This window comes from Rutidosis leptorrhynchoides, chromosome 9, assembly GCF_046630445.1.
Source record: "Rutidosis leptorrhynchoides isolate AG116_Rl617_1_P2 chromosome 9, CSIRO_AGI_Rlap_v1, whole genome shotgun sequence".
Classification (NCBI taxonomy): Eukaryota; Viridiplantae; Streptophyta; class Magnoliopsida; order Asterales; family Asteraceae; genus Rutidosis; species Rutidosis leptorrhynchoides.
In genome coordinates, this window is record NC_092341.1 from 93942707 (window position 1) to 93955000 (window position 12294).

Consider the following 12294-nt stretch of genomic DNA (forward strand, 5'->3'; position numbering starts at 1 on the left):
ATAAAGAATTAATTATTAAATGAACCAAATTAATTCAACCAATATTTTTTCTATGCTTATAATGTTACAACAAAGTCAGAAAAATTATTTATACATTTATATAAATAGTTTAACTATTTAATCATACTATTGTGTAGTTTTTAGTTTTAATAAAAAAAATTAAATAGAAATACATAACCATTAATTCTACAAATATTTTTATAACTTTATTAATAGTTATTAAGTAGTTTTTAATAGTTATCATGGTTAAAAACCTGCTGTAACATGTAATTTCATTTTATTATAAAAAACAGTTTAATCGGGTACTGTAGCGTTTTCAGAAGAAAATTCAAATTAAATATTAAACATGCGAATTTAATTATAAAAAAATTTATAATTACCCTTACATATGATATAGCAAGCGACTAAAATAAAATTTTACAAAAAAATTCGTTTACTATTTAATAAAAATCATTTATGTATTTCGGTTTATAAAAAAAATCAGTTTTTGATTTTTAATAAATACTATTCCGACTTTATAATTCATGAAACTAATTTTTATAGACATTAGGATACTTAACACTAATTATCATGTATTTACATTTTTTATTAAAATTAATTTCGTATTTAATTAGTTTTTAACATAAAAACTAGCATAAAACTATATAAAAACTTAATAAAAACTATATAAATTAATTAGGGGACTTACAAAAAAATAGTTGCTGAGACTTGGGAGAGTTTCTTTCAAGTTGAGAGTGTGTTTTGAGGTGTGAGTTGAAATGAAACAAATGGGTGCTATTTATAGTGAAAATAAAGTTGATAAAATGAGTTTTATAATTTTTTTTTTTTAGTCAACAATAGGTGGTACTAGTTTATATCTTATTTTTAGTCAACATAAGGATGTAATGGTTTAAGATTCTTTAGTCTCATTATTATTACTATTATTATTTTTACATTTACTACATTGATAAGTATTATTTTCTTTTTACTAATTCATGACTTGTATATATTTAGTTCCCAATTGTTTTATTATTTATATAAATGTCACTTTTTATTTATTACTTACAGGTTATTAGTTATAATATTACATAAATGCATAAATTTTAATTAGTAGCGAGTGTCGACTAACAGTTTATTATTTTCATCTTTTATTAACTTGTCAATTATTGCACAAAGTTAATTAATATGTTTTCTAACTCTTAACACTTAACAATTGTTGATTAAAGTTTGATCATTAAGTTTTAATTATATTGTTTGGGCATTTAATATTGAAAAAATATAGAATGGAAAAATGAGGGTCGTTATAGTACCTCCCCGTTATTGAAAACTTCGTCCCGAAGTTTTTAGGTAGTTTTCTCGTTTGCATCAGCAGTTGAGAAGAGATGGGGATATTTCCGTTTCATATGGTCTTTGCGTTCCCAGGTATATTCGGGGCCTCTACGCGAATTCCACCGGACTTTAACGATAGGTATATTGCTTTTACGCGTTTGTTTGACCTCTCCTTCCATGATTTCTATAGGTTCTTCAACGAAGTGCATTTGCTCATCAATGCGGACATCATCCAGAGGAATAACGAGTGTGTCATCGGCAAGACACCGTTTAAGATTTGAGACATGAAACACATCATGTACTTGACTAAGTTCGGTTGGCAGTTCTAATCGGTATGCCACGGGACCGACTCTTTCAGTGATTGTGAATGGTCCAACATATCGTGGACTGAGTTTACTTCGCTTACCGAAGCGGACAACACCTTTCCAAGGGGATACTTTCAACATGACTTTATCTCCAACTTGGTATTCGATGTCTTTTCGTTTCTTATTGGCATAGCTTTTCTGTCGGCTACGGGCAGTTTCTAAACGTTGCTTGATTTGAACGATCTTTTCGGTAGTTTCGTGAATAATTTCAGGACCAGTTAAATGTCTGTCCTCAAGTTCATCCCAACACAAAGGGGATCTACACTTCCGTCCATATAAAGCTTCAAAAGGTGCAGCCTTAATGCTGGAGTGATAACTGTTATTATAAGAAAATTCAACCAAAGGTAGATGTCTATCCCATCCTTTGCCGAAATCGATTGCACAAGCACGTAGCATATCCTCCATAGTTTGAATGGTTCGTTCACTTTGACCATCGGTTTGCGGATGATAAGCTGTACTCATGTCGAGTTGAGTTCCAAGAGCAGATTGTAAAGTTTTCCAAAATCTAGAAACAAATCGACTATCGCGATCAGAAATGATCGAGATAGGAACACCATGACGTGAGACGATTTCTTTAATATAAAGCTGTGCTAATCTCTCCATCTTGTCGGTTTCCTTGATCGGTATGAAATGTGCAGATTTAGTAAGACGATCAACTACGACCCAAATAGTATCGTTACCGTTCGAAGTCTTAGGTAACTTAGTAACGAAGTCCATAGTGATACCTTCCCACTTCCACTGCGGAATGTCGGGTTGTGTCAACAGACCAGAAGGCTTTTGATGTTCGGCCTTGACTTTCAAACAAGTGAGACACTTACTAACATAAGTAGCAATATCGGCTTTCATGTTAGGCCACCAGTAGAATTCCTTCACATCGTGATACATCTTACTGGAACTGGGATGGATAGAATATCTAGTCTTATGTGCTTCATCCAAGACTAGTTCGCGAAGATTACCAAAACGAGGAACCCAGATTCTATTGCCAAAGTACCGTGTACCATTAGCTTTCACTTGAAGTTGGTTCTCAAAACCAATAGGTCCTTCACCTTCGATAAGTGTCGGTCTAATAGCTTCCAATTGAGCTTCACAGATTCGTGAAATAAGATTCGATTTGATTTTTAGGTTTAAAGCACGAACACGTTTAATATCGTCTTTTCGACTAAGGGCATCGGCAACTACATTCGCCTTGCCAGGATGATATTTCAGCTCACAATAATAATCGTTCAATGTCTCGAGCCATCGACTTTGCCTCATATTCAGCTGTTTTTGATCAAAGATGTGTCGAAGACTTTTATGGTCAGTGTACACCGTAAAGTGATTACCATAGAGATAATGTCTCCATATCTTTAATGCAAATACCACGGCACCTAACTCTAGGTCATGTGTGGTATAGTTTACTTCATGTTTCTTCAACTGTCTAGATGCATAGGCGATAACCTTCTCTCGTTGCATTAAAACACAACCAAAGCCATGCTTTGAGGCATCGCAGTAAACAACAAAGTCGTCGGTACCTTCAGGTAAAGAAAGAATCGGGGCTGTGGTCAACTTCTCCTTCAGAATTTTGAAAGCAGATTCCTGTTCTTCGGACCACTCAAATTTCTTCCCTTTTTGAGTCAGCTTTGTAAGAGGTTTGGCAATGAGAGAAAAATCTTTTATAAACCTTCGATAGTAACCGGCAAGTCCCAAAAATTGACGAATATGCTTTGCAGTCTTTGGTATCTCCCAGTTCTGAATAGCAGTAATCTTAGCTGGATCGACATGTATTCCGTTTCTATCAACAACATGTCCGAGAAATTGTACGGTTTTGAGCCAAAACTCGCACTTAGAAAATTTAGCATAAAGTTGTTCCTTTCGTAAGAGTTCAAGAATCATGCGCAAATGTTGCTCATGCTCTTTCTCATTCTTCGAATAGATCAAGATGTCGTCAATGAATACGATGACAAATTTGTCAAGATACGGCTTACAAACACGATTCATGAGGTCCATGAACACGGCAGGAGCATTAGTTAAACCAAAAGGCATGACACAGAATTCATAGTGCCCATAACGAGTGCGAAAAGCAGTCTTAGGAATATCGGATTCCTCGACCTTGAGTTGGTGATAACCGGATCTTAAATCAATCTTTGAATAAACACTTGACCCTTGAAGTTGGTCAAATAGATCATCAATACGTGGCAACGGATAACGGTTCTTGATAGTAAGCTTGTTAAGTTCGCGGTAATCAATGCACATCCTTAATGTACCATCCTTCTTTTTAACAAACAGAATAGGAGCTCCCCAAGGGGACGAGCTTGGACGAATGAAACCTTTATCCAATAGTTCTTGGAGTTGGTTGGATAATTCCTTCATTTCGGAAGGTGCTAAACGGTATGGTGCTTTAGCAACAGGAGCAGCACCAGGAGTTAAATCAATTTGGAATTCAACTTGTCGAGGAGGTGGAATACCCGGAAGATCTTCGGGAAACACATCGGGAAAGTCTTTAACTACTGGTACATCTTCAATTCGCTTCTCTTTCGATTCAATCAGATTAACGTGGGCTAGAATAGCTGGATAACCTTTCATAAGGTATTTGCGGGTTTTAATACAGGAGATAATATTGAGATTGGAACCACTCTTTTCACCTTGGATAATAAGAGTCTCTCCATTTCCTAATGGAACATGAACGGTTTTATCGTAACACATGATCGCAGCTCTTAATGGACGTAACCAATCCATTCCAACTACGACATCGAAACTTCCTAGCTCGACCGGCAAAAGGTCTATCTTAAATTCTTTGCTGGCTAAGATTAGGTTGCAGTTTTTATAAATTTTATCAACTTTCATGATCTTTCCATTGGCTACTTCTACTAATCGTTTAGTTTCTAAGGGTTGAGGCTTTTCAGTAAATAGGGTACAAAATTCATTAGATACGTAACTTCGGTCGGCACCAGTATCGAATAAAATAGTTGCGTAGCAATTATTGACGAGATACGTACCCGTGATGACCTCATCTTCATCTCGGACTTCAGCAGCAGTAATAACAAATGCACGACCCTTTGCAGCAGTAGTATTGGCTCTAGTAGCAGGATTATCTCTCTTCTTAGGGCAATTTGGACTAATGTGTCCCTTTTCCCCACAAGTATAACAAGTAGGAGGAGCTTTGGCAGGAACAATAGATTTATTCTTTGGAGGAGTCCTACACGTCTTAGCTACGTGTCCCACTTTCTTACACAACGAACAAGTGGCAGTGCACTGCCCCGGGTGATGCCTTTCACAACGAACACAAAAAGGATAAGTGCCCTTATAATTCGTCCTTGTACTATCCATAAGCTTTTTACTAACATTCTGAGTTGAACCTTGAGACGGCTCAAACTTCCTCTTACCATCATTACCCTTGGTTTCAACTTGCTTATTGGCCGACGCCCTTCTTCTCTTGGCCAACATGAGATTTTGTGCCATGAGAATCACAGCATCCAAAGTAACCTTCTCAGCAGCAATAACATTCCCTTGAACATCCTCGGGAAGACCTTCAATATACCGCTCAATTCTTCTAGCTTCAGTAGGAAACATTTCAGGACATAGAGTAGAAAGCTCCAGATAACGATTGGTATAATTCTCAATGTCAGTACCCTTGACCCTGAGTTCCCAGAACTCAGCTTCAAGCTTCTGAACTTGACTCCTTGGGCAGAATTTGTTGACCATCATACTTTTGAGTTCGTCCCATGGAATTGCATTAGCATTATCAATTCCTACGGACTTGGCATAAGCAGTCCACCAAGTTAAAGCATTACCACCCAACGAGCTAGTGGCATACTTTACTCGATCATCATCACCACAGTTGCAAATACGGAAAATAGATTCCATCTTTTCGAACCAACGAACTAGTTCGACAGCTTCTTCGTTTCCCTTAAAAGAGGGAGGGTGACAGTTTGTAAAGTCCTTGTAGGAACAAGGTTTTGGTTGAGTATTAGCATGATTAGCTTGGGCGTTGCCTTGGGCAGCAGCGAGTAACTGTTGGAATTGCTCAGTAGTTAACACAACGTTGTTAACGGTAGGTGCAGCTGAACGAACCATGATGTCACTACATAAAAGTGAACATATGTTTGATAAGTTTAACAAGTTATAAGTTTGAGTAATCACAAGTATGAATAAACTAAAGTATTGATATCGCATGATATTAATAAAACACTTTATATTATTAGAACGAGGCATTAAATAAGCCTTTATTACACGATTCGGAAATAGAAATTGTTTAAGGCACAGCCTTTACATAGATGGAAAATAGGAAAAATAACTAGGAAATATTAAGATTGAAGTAGTCTTCATATTTCGTCTCCAACCTTCTTCATAAACTCCTCAACTTTCTCATTTTTCGTCTTTTGTTTCTCATAGAGATACTCGAAGTTGTCATAAAGGTTGGTAACACGACTGTTTACGGCATTAGTGTTGTACTCTCTTATGGCAAGTTGTTCGTCGACTCGACCTTTCTCCATTTTCATTCGGACATCAACATCCTCCTTGAGGTAAGCAAGTGATTGCTTTCCCCAGCGAGTGTTGCGTTCTTCCTCGCACTTTAGCATCAGCAACTCCTTTCTTAGCTCGATGTTTTCTTTCATAAGTTTCTTTATTCGACGATCCACTCTTTCCATGTGGCGAAGTAGACCTCCAATGTTTCTCTCGGTATCGTTTCGTAATCTCATGATTTCATACTTAGGACCATCATAAAAAGGAGATCGGGCTCTCTTCCTTGATGGACCAACTTCTTCATGCCGTTTTCCCTTATCTTGGGTTCTCGGAGTTGGGTAGTATTGAGGAGACCCATGTGAATCTAAAATAGTATTCGGGCTATAATTCAGCGGTGGTGAAGCAGGACTATAAAGAGGACTTCGAACTGGTCTCGAAGTTGAAGAGTGTCCAACACCTACTTCGGTGGTAGGGTTGTGAGTTGCTTTGTTGGGCTTGTTAACGCTTGAGCTTGACATCCTATTATTAGGAAAGAGACCTTGATTAGAATCTTTGAGTCAAGTTTATTAAAGCATAATTGTTAAGATTATACGACAATCCTAAGTGCTTTAAGTCTAAGGCAGGAAAGGTTATAGTTTCCTAGATTGCTAAGGCACCCTAGCTAACAAGTAAGGCACACATAAAAATGCAATCCTGGTTCTCTATAACAGCCTGGTTTGCTCTGATACCAATCTGTCACACCCCCAGTTAGGGCCTGGGTGAAATGTGACTTAATATCAAATCAACCAACATATTATAATATACGAGAACAATACTAAATGATAAAACAAACTTTATTGAGCACGCAGCGGAAAATGAAACGTAGTTACAATGATAGGAATAACAATAATGGAAATGTTCACATGCAGAAGTAATAAATGCGATATCTCTTGATCCTATGTCCAAGTAGCATCACATAAGCAGTAAGTATAAGAGCTTGAATCAAACAGCACCTGAGACAAAAACATGCTAAAGTGTCAACCAAAAGGTTGAGTGAAGTTCATAGGTTTAACAAATAAGTTTGACCGTTTGTTTTAGACCACAAGATTTAATTTGTAAGGTTGATCTCCCGCAGGATCGAAAAGTTATGCCAGTGCGTGATATTTAGACTAAACGTTCAAGTTTGCCCCATGACAAGTTAGTTCTACTTGTCGGTTTAATTTCATTATCAAGCAATACAAAGATAACATCAAATGTATCGGGGACGTTACTCCCGATAGGCCTACCCCCAATAACTAAGCATGCCGCAGCACCTAAAAATATCACTGTAGGGACTTAGTCGGACATAGCCGGGTATAGCATAGTTTTAGTTGGTACTTGTGTCTAAATTGTAAATAGTAAAAGCAGCATGTGTCTCACCCCAATAAGTATAAAAAGTAAATTGAGCTCAAGTAAAGTGGGGCTATAAAAATCACCTTAGTAATTCGATGAAGTAAGGTAGTCCTTAAAGAGAATGTATGGATGATCGAAGCACAAGATAAGTCAACCTAAGAATAAGTTGAGAATAGTTTAGATGTTTTGCCCGTATGAAGATAAGTTTAAGTATTTTCGTGTGTAGTAAGTTTAAAGATTGTTTATCGTTTTGGAAAGGCTTTTGCATATTAGACAAGCTTCCAATCTACCCACTTTCAATTTAAAATGGACTTTTCAGGTCATTAGGTTTCTGAGCACTAGGATCCGTTAAATTGGTCAATCCAGACCCTCCACCTAAGACTTTCGAGCTTCCATCCACATCGAGAAAGTTTAAGATCTATACAAGTCTAATATACCGATCCAATATGTTTTTAGGTGTGTATAGGAATACAACACTTTAGTTATTTTACTTATAAGTGTTTCAATATATATAAATATTATATATATGTAAGGATACATATATATATATTTATTTTAAATTTTGTTTTAGATCAATAATAGCATCAATTAATTATCTAATAATATTAACAAGTGTAATATTGATTTAATATCAGTAGGTAATATGTATAAAACATAATAAAATTTTTATACACATTAATATTAAGTTTTGTGTATTAAATAACACTTTTTATTATTGTTTTAATAGCTAAAATGTAAATAAATAGGTAAACAAATTAAACATCACATTTTATATTTTTCTTATGTTCTACTGATCAAAATAAGCTTAAGAAAAATTTATAGATTTTTGTTATGGTGTTTAAGTATTTATTTTCCATTTTCCTTTCGGTTTGTAATAATACAAAGTTTATAAAGAATTAATTATTAAATGAACCAAATTAATTCAACCAATATTTTTTCTATGCTTATAATGTTACAACAAAGTCAGAAAAATTATTTATACATTTATATAAATAGTTTAACTATTTAATCATACTATTGTGTAGTTTTTAGTTTTAATAAAAAAAATTAAATAGAAATACATAACCATTAATTCTACAAATATTTTTATAACTTTATTAATAGTTATTAAGTAGTTTTTAATAGTTATCATGGTTAAAAACCTGCTGTAACATGTAATTTCATTTTATTATAAAAAACAGTTTAATCGGGTACTGTAGCGTTTTCAGAAGAAAATTCAAATTAAATATTAAACATGCGAATTTAATTATAAAAAAAATTTATAATTACCCTTACATATGATATAGCAAGCGACTAAAATAAAATTTTACAAAAAAATTCGTTTACTATTTAATAAAAATCATTTATGTATTTCGGTTTATAAAAAAAATCAGTTTTTGATTTTTAATAAATACTATTCCGACTTTATAATTCATGAAACTAATTTTTATAGACATTAGGATACTTAACACTAATTATCATGTATTTACATTTTTTATTAAAATTAATTTCGTATTTAATTAGTTTTTAACATAAAAACTAGCATAAAACTATATAAAAACTTAATAAAAACTATATAAATTAATTAGGGGACTTACAAAAAAATAGTTGCTGAGACTTGGGAGAGTTTCTTTCAAGTTGAGAGTGTGTTTTGAGGTGTGAGTTGAAATGAAACAAATGGGTGCTATTTATAGTGAAAATAAAGTTGATAAAATGAGTTTTATAATTTTTTTTTTTTAGTCAACAATAGGTGGTACTAGTTTATACCTTATTTTTAGTCAACATAAGGATGTAATGGTTTAAGATTCTTTAGTCTCATTATTATTACTATTATTATTTTTACATTTACTACATTGATAAGTATTATTTTCTTTTTACTAATTCATGACTTGTATATATTTAGTTCCCAATTGTTTTATTATTTATATAAATGTCACTTTTTATTTATTACTTACAGGTTATTAGTTATAATATTACATAAATGCATAAATTTTAATTAGTAGCGAGTGTCGACTAACAGTTTATTATTTTCATCTTTTATTAACTTGTCAATTATTGCACAAAGTTAATTAATATGTTTTCTAACTCTTAACACTTAACAATTGTTGATTAAAGTTTGATCATTAAGTTTTAATTATATTGTTTGGGCATTTAATATTGAAAAAATATAGAATGGAAAAATGAGGGTCGTTATACAGACAGTGTCGAGTAGTGATGAGTTGTGTCAAGATCACAAGTTACTTACAAGCTATATTAACAATTAATTTGCACATGGTAAGTTTCTTCTCACAATCGGGGTTATGCGGTTTGTGTTCTAAACGTTGTCTATCAAGGTAACCTACTTGACTCAGCCCCAACTCCTTATTTCGCGATGTCAGAACTTCTATATGAGTTACCATAATGTAATCCCGGTCATTACATTACCCTATCTCACATTTCCATTCGACATCACTCCATAAGTTCAAGATGGCGTAGTCAACTTAATTTAGTTAAATATGGCTTCGGGTGTACGTATGTGTTTCGTGATATAGTATATTTGGTCCAAGTCCATGTTGCATGGTATAAGGCGTATATGTATGTGGTGTAATGTGTAGCCCTACATGTAGCATTGTGAAGCAAATAGTGCAGGTATGGTGTATAAAAGTCGTCCAAGACACACGGCTATAGATTAGACTTCACTAATGCGCCCTACAGTTAGACACACTAATGTATCCTAGTTCCCTATAGCCACAACTCTGATACCAAATGTAACACCCCGTCAAAATCCCTTTAACGGAATTTTAAATCTGGTCCCAGTGCTTGGCTTGACTTCTACGCAACAGCAATATTCTACAGGAAGCAATTAATACCTGAGAATAACAACACGCAAAAACAGGTCAACAAATAATGTTGGTGAATCTACAGGTTTAAAATAATGTAACAGTATCTGAAAAACAATTATCAGAAAAATAGTTTAGTTTTCTTGACCACGAGATTCTATCGTTTGCATAAACCGAGCACCTGAATACTAGCAATGACCTGAGTATAGAAGCCACTATACCCGACCTTACCTCGTAAAATGTTATACACTTGTTCAAATGTATTTAATGTTCAAAGTAAATGCACCACTATTTTTATAGCGGGTGAGGTTGTCAACCTAACGGATCCGTCCATCTAAATTGTGCTTACACCGATGGTATTAAAAGTATTCAAGCTAGAGGCTTTTTGAACAAACTCATTATGCATAGTGTAGTACTCATGTCAATATAAAAGTATTTGAAAATGTAAATATAACAGCGTGTATTCTCATCCCTGAAAACATGTAAAAAGCAGGATTGTAGACTCACCTTTGAATAAAGCTCGGATTGAAAAGTGAACAATTAACTTGTACGATTTATAGCCGAGTAATGCAACCTAAGTATACGTATTTAGGTTGGTCAATATATGTATCTTAAATAAGTGTGGTTTCATAGTGTACGTTGTCTTATTGCTCGACTCGACGCGTTTCCAAGTAAAAGTCAACATATATCATGAAAGTCAAACAAAGTCAACCGAAGTCAACCCGAAGGTCAAACTTGGTCAATGTGGTCAACTAAAGTCAACATAAGTAGGTTCAAGTCAAATATTGGTCAACATGTCAAACCTAAGTCAAACAATACGTTTTAGGTCATGAATGATCATTTTCACAATTTCAGTTTATCGTCATGCACAAAATATATGAACACGTAGCATACTTAGCACATTATCTCATAGTAAAAAATTCAAGTAAATATGAAAAACTTCAGATCATAAATATACTTAAAATAGATTCCAAAAAGTCCGGCCAGGGACTCATACGACAATTAAAAGTCAGGAATCAGAAGGGATACATTTGGGGTTTGCCAGGTCAGTTTCTGACCGCACACTGATTTCGTTTTTGTTATAACCGGAGTTAGGAACATGAAATTGATACAAGACCAGTGGAAATAGTTCAAGGACAAATCAAAGTAACACATATCAAAAATCTAGAAACTTTTGTTTATCCAATTGGTACAGTTTATTCGTGCAAGTTGAACATTCAGTTTTCAGCTCAAATCAGAATTCACATAAAGTATGGCTATATTGTGCCCAATGCATAAGTTTTCAGATATTGACATAAACTAACAATAAGTCACATATCATGTTAAGTTTCATTTCCCAGAAGCATACATGCTCAATCAATATACCAAATCCACAGAGTACAAAACCGTGTTCAATTTACAGATTCGATTCTCATTTAGTTAGTCACATTCGCACGCAATTATCCGAAGATCTAGATACAATTAGCCTATGATATCCACATGAAAGATGAAGTAATTTTTGTATAATTTTCAATTATTCAAATATTTAATCACAGAAGTTAACACATTTTATCATACAAGGTTATTTTCATGCAAGTGCTGTATAAAACTACATTTACACTAATTCTAGCATATCTCGGGCTATACATAAGCAAACGACATGATATCCTAGTCTAACTTGAGTGTTTTTAAATTATATTTCCATTGGTATAAGTCTCACATACCAATTCATTTTCTATCAATACCATATTTCTGATCAAGCAACAAAAACACAACGATAATTCAAATCGACATAACTTAATCATACGGAAACGAAATCAAGCGAATCCAAAGCCTAAACTCAATAGTTTTTTGCAAGGAATCTGATTATAACATAATAATTAACATTTGAAAAACTTAATTTTTCTGATCAAACAAATACAAATTCGTTTTTAAACCCTAACGCATCAAACAATCAAATTAACGATTACAATTAACACGTACGCGTATAGACTTGAGCAATTGACAACATAACTATGAAACTCACATGA